General features: G+C 31.8%; 1 long non-coding RNA gene across 2 annotated transcripts; it reads left to right on the plus strand.

Annotated features, from left to right (window-relative positions):
- The first annotated feature begins 416 nt into the window (after positions 1–416).
- LOC148601980 (uncharacterized) lies at positions 417–9,750 on the plus strand. Of its 2 annotated transcripts, none has more exons than XR_015917224.1 (2): positions 417–573; positions 9,518–9,750. It is a non-coding gene; the product is annotated as an uncharacterized LOC148601980 (long non-coding RNA). The 2 variants fall into 2 exon arrangements; XR_015917225.1 differs by lacking the exon at positions 417–573 and adding an exon at positions 7,474–7,602.
- The last annotated feature ends 448 nt before the right edge of the window (positions 9,751–10,198 follow it).

Raw genomic sequence — 10,198 nt, forward strand, 5'->3', positions numbered from 1 at the left:
TTGTAAACTCTGTTGGGATTCGCGCCATTTCTCATGTAGTAAGATTCACTGAATCTCCAATTCACTTTTTGCATCGTTCTGACCCCAACCCGACATATCAATATCCAAATTTTATACAAAAGAGGCGGGTTGCAGGGTCAGAGGAAATTCGGACTAGTACAAATGTAGCTAATGGGTACAAAATAGAAATATTCTTTGAACAAAATATACATGCTGTGTTCTTCATAGGTTTCATTTCTCTTTTGCTTTTTTGAAAGATTTCCAATAAAAAAAACTGTTTATTTACACAAGTTATCACAATTTGATGACATGAGGAATTCATGCAGAAATGTACATGTACAAAATGTAGTAGTTCAAGTTTGATTTCCGACATGATACTTTGTGGTCTATGTTTTTTCTATTTAAGGGTAAGAAAAGCAGGAAAGTTTATGGATCACAGTACACAGAAATACTTATACTGTAAATATATACAGTCACTTGACTTTCTTAACTTAGAGGATTCATTGAAATTTACACTTAAAAAGGGGGCATCAGTATCAGAGGGATATGGACATAGAAAGCATCTACAGAATTGTAAGTAAGTTTAGCACATGCGGGCAATAATGACTTCTGCTTCACAATCGACCCGTTGAATTGCTGAGCATATATTAACTTTCTCAGTGAGAACACTTGCACTTGTAAAGTTGATACAGGTAAGAGAAATAATTAGTTGGTAATAAGTAGTTGATGAATAGTGTATTACATGTTTTAAGGGGTGGAAATAAAAAAAAAATACCCTCACTATTCAAGCAGGTTACCTTGTTTCGCAGAAACTGAATTTACCTTCAGTGAATGTTACTGCACTAATTACTTTTATGAGATGTTAAACAGAAAACTAGGTGGCCTAACAGGCAAACACTGTTTAACTTTGCTTTGCCCATCAGGAAAACTTGCCACATGCATACTGGAAAGTGTAGTTTTTATACTTATGCATTATTAAATAATTTTGTATTTTGTTATATCAATAATCGGTTTACAGTGTTAAAGTTATTTACATGTGTGCCTGTCTTAGTAGAGAGAACATGGTATACCAGTGTCCATCCGTCTGTCGTCTAATACATTTTAACTAAAAAATGCTGTCATCAATATTGTAAGACTTTGTTGAATTGTTTTCTTTTTGTAAGTGAGAGCCTGGCTAAGATTTTTTTAATGAATTCTGTTTGTTTTGTTTGTTGGGGTTTAACGTCCGATGAATTCTGATTTTTCAGTTTTGATTTATGGAACATTAAAGCAAGTTTCTGTTTTCGGACTCCGACTCACAAACCCTTGCAGCAATATCCATGAAACTTTGATAATTGAAATGTAATTTCTTTATTGACTTTTATGTCCGTCTGTCTATCCACGTTAACATGTCACACTGTAATTTCGGGACCCCTCAGTTAACAAACTGCGAACTTTACACATTTATTTGTTATGGGAGTCTTAACGACTGTATTATACTCCCAATCCAAGGAGCGAGGGCTATATTGCAATCACCTTGTATGTCTGTCTGTCTGTGTGTCTGTTTGTCTGTCTGTCTGTCTGTCTGTTCTGTAGCAGATATCTCGACATAATTACTTGTACATGTAGTGTGTATCCCCTTTTCAGAATCCGGTCTTATCTACTTCGTGTAACCAATTGACTTAATTATTATTTAGGCGGTGGAAATTTCCGTAACTGATTTCTCAGCCTGTATAAGAAGGGATGTTTCGATATTTGGAATATATTGCTTTGTCATTATGATTTGTACCATAACAGTGTCCCTCTTTCTCAGGTTTGACAGTTTCAAGATTTTACATATTATCCCTTATTTTGAAGATGGTATAATGTTTGATTTACATCAAGCTACATTGCACTCAACGACATTTGTTTCTCTAACACTCAAGTTCGACCTGAGTGAAACTCGGTGTTACACCGACACCACCCAGATTCCACCTAGCCAACACCGATCGTTTGCATATTGTAATAGTCGTAAAATTCAATGAGGCATAACGGGGAATTCATCGTAAGATACGATGTATGTTGTGTTTCTGTGTCTCCAGTAATTCGAAGCAGTTAAAAAAATTAGTCATGTCATTAAAAACATCATTTTTTTTTTTATTTTGTACGTCATTTGTTGATGTATTGTTTTTTATTTACAGCTTTGTCCTATGAGTGGGAGATATCACATGTAGAAATATTACTTCGTATTTTATCAAGTAATAATGCAATCTTTTAACAATTTACTTTTGCATTTGTAAATTGATAATTATTATTTATATATATAAATAAAACATTTTGAAAGTTTTGTTTTTGTAATTTGATTCGAGTGATGAACTTGTAAAAACAGTCCGGTGACGCTTTTAGTTTCTTACAGTTTTAATAATTGAAGGACTTTTCTAAAAATAAAAGGAAACTAATTAAAGGTCCCACGATAATGTTTACATGAGAATTGTAAAATAGAAGTCCTTAATCAGGACTGGGAATATTGTCACAAGACGTTTTCCAAACGAGGACGAGACGGCGTTCTCAGCCGGTTGTTTTCGACCGCTAAAATGCTTCAAGTTAACTCTGAGAAATTTCTTATTTAAAGTATTTCAAATACAACATATAAATTGTAAAGCTGAGACATTGGGCTATATGATAATACATACATATGTAAGTTTACTTTGTTCTGTAGAAAGAAGAAGTTCGTAGAATCAAAAAATTTAAAAATCGATTTTTGCCCAAACAAGGTATAAAAAGTAGACAAAAAATACAAAAATACTTAGAAAAAGTAAAAAATAATTTGTTTTTTTTTAGCGACAAAAAGATTTGTAAATAGGAGGTATAAGGTACCTGAAAATCATATTTTTGTTGATGAGTGGGGGGTGCACGGGGGTTTTTCTCAGCCCACGTATTAGAAAACATCCTGCATGTATGCTTCCCCATTGAATGTATGGTTCACTCAAAGATAATTTATGAATCAATACTTTATGTAGGTAAATCAATATCAAATGCCATCATTTTTTCGATATTTTGATAGTTACTTACAATAAATTCGTGAATTTTCACTTTTTGTATTGTTTGTTTTAAGAAATTGATGGAAATACTTGTTTCCAAAGAAAAGGTTTTGAGCTGTATGTTGTAACGATTATCATTTAAAAAAGAAATTAATTGATTTTCAGATGTTTCATAGTCATTAATATAGCTTCAACAGATGGATACGAAACAAATATTTCATTAATTATTGGAGTTTGACAAAAGGTGTCCATCTTTATAAGACTTTCACAAGTATTCATTATCCTTTTCAGATGCTTTTGATTGGAGTCTATAGAAGCATGTTACCTCAGTTATTTGCTTTGAGGTTTGCTCAGCAATGCAACATTTTCGACTTTGAAGAAATTTTTGATTTTTTTTTCAATTCCAAACCGTTTCATTGCAAAATAAAAAAATAAAAAAATTGAATATTGTTTAGGTTTTGATGTAACAAATATTTTAAACGGAAGTAGGTTATTTTCTGCCTTTTGCATTTTTTTTCTGAACCTAAATGTATCATAATCATTCATTTTGTTCACTTTTAGCATAAAGTAGTCAAATAAATCTGTTTGGCCTCTATTTGTCGATATTAAAGGGGGTTAAAATCCTTAATTTTATTTCGTTTTTCAAAAGTTTATCTTTATTCCACTATAAAAAGGAATATTGGCGTTCTTTTGAGCCATTTGTATTAAAAATAATTTGAATGACTTGGAGGAAGCATACTTTTAGACCATGGTTTCCATGATAACTCTGCACTTATTTTATGGAAAACAGGCGGATTTATGTTTCCAATGTACATATATATCAACCTATATACGTCTTTATGATTATTATCTGGCCCATGGAGTTTAAGCATTACAATAGTCTAATTCTGTTGTAATCCTAACTAATGAAGCAACTTTTTGTACGTTTTAATGTCCATGCAATATTAAATGGCGAGTTTGGAATGCTTCAAAGAAGAAATAACGCTACTTGGTTTTATTTATTGCGGGTTATGATTTGATTTTTACACTAAATCATGTGTCAAATTGAACTGTTTATTTTTTAAAAAGGACATTTTTAATTAAGAAAAGTTTGTAAAATGTTGCAAGCCCATTTTAGGATTCCGTTTGCTTATTGTCCTTAATTCTGTCCTGAACATTCAATTCAGGTTTTATGCTTTTCTAGCTTTGTATTTAGAAAAAAAAACTCATCATTTTTCTTCAGGAACACAGTGTTGCTTTCTGTAAACAGTATCGTAACACATAGGGTGACAAATGTGGAGATAAAATACAATATTCTGTTACTAAATGGAACTATTGGACAGAAACTATACTACCAAATACAAAAAAATATAATTTGGTTATTGCAAAATTCGATATACTGTATTAATATTTTATCTCTCATCTGCAACAATAAAACCAACATACTTAGGAAGGTGAATATTCAAAAGATGATATTTATATAAAAAATAACAAAAGTAACAATTCATTCTCTCCTAAATATTGCTGCTATAAAAGCAGTGCCGTCTATCTGTATGCATCTTACATAAAAAATAATTTATGAGAGAATGAAAATTGAGAACAATTTTGTTTAGTTTAGTTTAAACATATTTTATTTTCCCAAAAGTAAATCTTACGTACTCAGTACTTTCCTAAATACAATATATAAATATACATATATAATAGAATAAGAGAGCATGCGTTAACAAAGAGTATCAAGGGAACCAAGGTTATAGTGGTAATCAACAGAATGTAATCCAGGAACAAAGACCAGACAAAGAAAACAGACATACACAACAAAGAACATAAAGTAACTAAAATCATACATACAAAGTAACAAAAGTAAATGAGAAACTTGGACTATTATTACTATTACTATACTATAACAGTTTGGGGAAGAAGGTGTGGTGGTGACGATCTTTAATACGACAAAATCACAAAAAGTATCAGCTTCATTTACAAATCATTAAGTATGAAATCTTTCTGATCCTTTAGAATAATGCAAAACCTGCTGAAAAATTCAAATGTTTTCTCCGTGTGTTAACTCTGGGCTTCCAGATATTACAATGTCTTTGGACTACATAAAAAGGACAATGAAAGAGGCAGTGGTGAACATATTCAATGTTAGTACCACAGCTACATATCGATTATATGACGATATATTTACTCGCTGCAGATCATAACTTAGAAAAAAATACAGAATATCTTAGTTGGGTTATCAGTCTAGTTAGCTTTTAGGTCCGTATGGAAAATATTTTGGTAAAATGGATCGACTTAAATTTTGATACTGAATCAATATTTCTTATTGTATAGTCGAGAGATTTCTAGTCCCTTGTAACAGACAATCTACAATACGTCAATAAAATGTCCTCTCAGTTTCGCAATGGATAGTAGGAAATAGATTGTACCTTAGGTGGAACAAGATTACACAAATATTCAGGGGCATTGTTCGATATCATAGAGCATTTTGTAATTTTCAATGTTCTCGACGTTCTTGCAGTATCTCCCAATTCACTTCTTTATATATTTTGTCATACAATTTTGTTTAAGTGTAATGATTCGAAGGGCTAAATTATGAATTGTGTAAACTGTTATATTTTGCAAATTAATGCATTAAAATCAGCCGCTATTAATATGGAAAATGATGATAAAATTTTTTTAGATGCGTTAGAAAAAAGGCTTTTTTAGAGGAACAAAGCAAGTTTTACATAAATGTATATTTTTTCTTCTTTTTTGTGTTGTTTTGTTTGTTTGTTAAATGGTATTCGAAGAACATAATGATATGCCTTAACGATCTTAAAATGAATAATGTGAAATAGTAGATTAATTAAAAATAATGGACACAAAAAGGGATCCTAAATTCTATGCTCACGGCCATGCATCAACATGAACATTAATACTCTCTGTACATAAGGAGGTAGACCTAGGGTAAAGGACGCAACACTTAAAAATCATTGGAACGTTTGTATACAGCATTTTACATCCATCTTAAGTAAGCGTCTAATTAACTTGGATTTATTTTATTCTGTTTTTGGACAAAAGCTTGAGATGAACAAAGTTTTTCTTTGTTTGTTTTTTTGTTTTTGATTTTTTTTTATGTTTGTTTTTGTATTGTTTCGTTACTCCTGTTGAGTTATAGTCAAGTCACAGACAGCTTTTATCATGACACTTTTTAATGCTGTCAATAATCTTGATGGCTCATCCGGTTTCCTGCATTAATAAAAAGTAAAAGCACCAACACATCCACTTGGCTGTCAAGATTTACAAGGTTAATATATTTTTCTCATAGAACTAAATGGCTAGATGTGATTGTTAGGAAACTATAGTATCCGGAGAGACAAACGTCCTCCATTATTACCTTTGAATGGCTAAAATGTGGTAACCCCGAATTCATGTAAAGAGTTCATGACAATTCAAAAATCTTTTGCAAAACAATTAGTCAGACATAAAAGCTTCAGACAATTAATTATATATTTCTAATGAAATCAATGTCATTAACAATAATCATCAAGAAATCAAAAGTGACAAAGCAATAATTGGCGCAGATCAAATGCAAAATGCAAATGTAAGACAATTCTAATACGAAAGGATTTTAAACTCTTTATGTCATTGACTGTATATCTAAGTATAATCATTAAGTATCAGTTCATATTAAAATATAGACAATGCCTAATTGGTAAAATTGGCTCATGATGTAGACGTACCCAAACAGGGCTTTTTTGTCTTCAAATACTGTATTTTTACATAACCTTGTTCTTTTTTATATTCAGATCTGCATTTTTTAAAAAATACAATTTATTCATCCCTGACTAAAACCAACCACATGAAACTTGACCAAGAACGATATCTCTCGCAATTTTAATTTACTACAACATCTGGAAAATGTTTATTTCCCCAATGTGAGATCAGAGCGAGTTGTGTGGTTTTTGATATGCACAAAGTAACTCCTGCCTAATTTTCACGAAGGTTTTACTTAAAGTCTATGCTGAAATATGACAATAATACAAAAAAAAATAAACAAATAAATATTTTTGACAAGATGAAATATTTAAAAAACTGTGAACTGCTCCAACAATAAAAAAAACAAACGCAAACCACGGTGAGAACGATAATCACGACATATATTTCATGAAACCAGGATATGTTTTGTTTTGGTTTCTTTTCCACAACATTTAGTTAATTTTTTGTTGATGGATATGATTAATCGTGAACCAGTGTTCAATAATACATCAAATGTTTTTGTAACCTTATTTCTGTTTAATCTCATCACGCTGAGGGCAGAACATATGATTAAATGCACCGAAAACAACCATTTCGTTACAATAACTCTTTGGTCTTTGATTTGACCTCTAGCAAATCATGATGATTAATATCAAAGTTTCTAAAAACGGCAATAAATTGCTAAGGGCTTTACAACTTGTGTTGTTTATATATTCATTTTCAAAATAATATATGTAGTAACCAATTCATCACTTATAAAATGTGTAATTATAAAATAAGTTTGATCCACAATAATTTCAAATCTTCAGAATGAACAGAAAACTGTCTTGCCTGCTTTTGTTCCTCGTATTTGGGATCATGACCAACACCTTAGTTTCTGCTGATGGTAAGAGTTTGATATTTGATTAATATAAGTTGTCAAATCGGGGCTTGTCATCTTGGTCCATATTACATTGACTGTTGAACAATTTAGTTATCTTTTAAGCATTTAATAATTACTTAATTATGTTAGACATTAATCTGTGTTCTCTTGATTACTCTTAATCATCACTCAACCTTTTTGAAACTTCAAACAAGCTAATAGTTTAATTCGGGTACTTGAGATAGCTGAACCCCAAATTTGACACTAAAATACAGTTATCCCTGTCTAGGTGTAACCCGTTTTGGACTTTACAATTGGTTCACTTTAAACAATTCCTTGGTTTACCAAGGTTCAAAATACTTTGAAATTGATATACAATGATTTTAAAAGTGTCTTTCGGATTAATCACAGTAGGTTCTAGAAAAGGTTTATTGTTTACATATATCCATGTAATGAAATTGATCTTCATTCTCCATTACATCTGGTATACTAGTGGTATCAAGTAACAGTCTATATAAAATTCAGACTGGACCAGAACGATAAGTAATTCAAGATGTCAATTTCAGGTACAATCTATTTATATTTTATCTGAAAAACGCAACATCCAAATGAAGTATTATACTGGTTATATGGTCTGTGACTGATTCTGAGTAGGAAATGAAAAGGATTTCGGTTGGTTTTTGACATGCATGAATCACCTCCTGACCGATTTTATCAAATCTTTTTTTAAGTTTCTTAACGGTGCAAAAGATTATGTATTATTGTCAGAAAGTCATCACATATTGTCTTTGAATTAAAACCATTTTTAAATGAACATTTGTTAAAAAAAAGAAAAAAAAAAGTAATAGACACGTTTAATGAAAAAAATCTCAAATTGAAATTTCCTGGAATAATTTAATTGTACAGGCATGTGTCGGCAAGTCTTAAGGCTTGTACAACGAAACCGATAAAGATGTCATAAGAGTATATAAACGAGCCAAATATTTAGTCAGCCTATGCCATCATGCAGTGTTGTTATGCATAAACTGAGTGTGTAGGGTGGTAAATAACGTGAACACAACTCACTACATCATCAAGTAAATAGTTGTGACTTATATATAGTTTTCATATGATGATACATTGAGTAGTGTTACCTTATTTACCGTTATTTCATCTGAAATTTGTTCGTTTATATTCTTTTATCAAATCGTTATCGATATCATTGTACAATCCTTTAGACTTAAGTATATTTTTGTTTCGTTTGCACTATGTCGTCATGACTTGACGATCCGATCCCTATCAAGTTAACTGGTTGGTAGCTTCCTTTAGACTTTATTTATATTGTAAATACATATATTTTTTGTTTTCACAAATGCATTTTCTTTATTGGTTAAACATGAAAACGACAAATCAAGTACATTTATGAATTTAACATATGTTTATCGACATTTAAGTTGTACGTCACTACTTCTCCGCGGTATTTAGGGGATAGAGTGACTATTTGGCTCGGAGTCAGAATAATGTTTCCTAGTGGGGTGGCTTGCCTTCCTGCGGTCTATTGCCTCTGTGAGCTAGCACAATAAATGATTAGGATCAGCGTGTCAGACTTGTACAAAGCAGGTCCAATCGTTCTCGTCATGAAATGCATGAATTATCTACCATAGGAAGTTAAACCATAATCAATCAATCAATCAATTAAGCGACAAATACAATGTGATCATTGTTTATTTTACAACTTACCTTACAGTCGATATTGGCTCTTTTTAAGGTCGCTAACCATACCGGTGCACCTTCTATATGTTTTTGACCGATTATTTCTTCAATAGTTCTTTTTTGTCATTTCCTGTATTTTCCTGTATCTAATTGTTTTTCTGCTTCCTTTTCCCTAGTTCGATATTTGACTTTCTGATCGGCATTTTTTACTTTCATAATATTGAAAAAGCATCTCCATTCATTTCAGATGAAGAATCAGAGGCATGCCTTGCCTGTAAACAATCATGTGATTGTCATTGTATTGCCGATGAATGTAACGACACCAGCTGTTGTGGTATGAAGCGGACACTGATGAAGTTTCTACGATGAAAGACTAATTGCCTTAAATATCCTTTGGCAGCAGAACGAAAATTGCTGGATTTTTTTTTAAAATCTGAATAAATATAAAATGGAATAAAATAAAATAGAACAATACTAGTAGTGTGAGTACGTCTGGACAATAAGAATTTTAATTTTGCAAAAAAATATATAAGATATATACAGAGAGAGAGAGAGAGAGAGAGAGAGAGAGAGAGAGAGAGAGAGAGAGAGAGAGAGAGAGAGAGAGGTCTGAAAAAAATTCCCAACGATGTTAGACTGTCAAATTTGGGACGCAAATGTTTGGTCGTTCCCTCTGCAGGACTCAAACTCGTACTGCTGTGACATCTATGGCAACACCACCTGCACTAAGTTCAGCGCCCTAGACCACTCGGCCAGCTAGGCTATATACAAAATATAGGTGCATCGGAAAGGTAAGCGTCCTCTACTTTTTCTAGAAACACCCGCCGAGTTGCTCATAAAAAATCAAGTCCTGATTAGATGAAAGAAGAAATCAGTTTTCATGGCGCAGATGGATACACCATAAAGATCCACGAGTTCATGATGACGA

This window comes from Perna viridis, chromosome 12, assembly GCF_037379345.1.
Source record: "Perna viridis isolate PV_CMFRI_1.1 ecotype Kerala chromosome 12, ASM3737934v1, whole genome shotgun sequence".
Classification (NCBI taxonomy): Eukaryota; Metazoa; Mollusca; class Bivalvia; order Mytilida; family Mytilidae; genus Perna; species Perna viridis.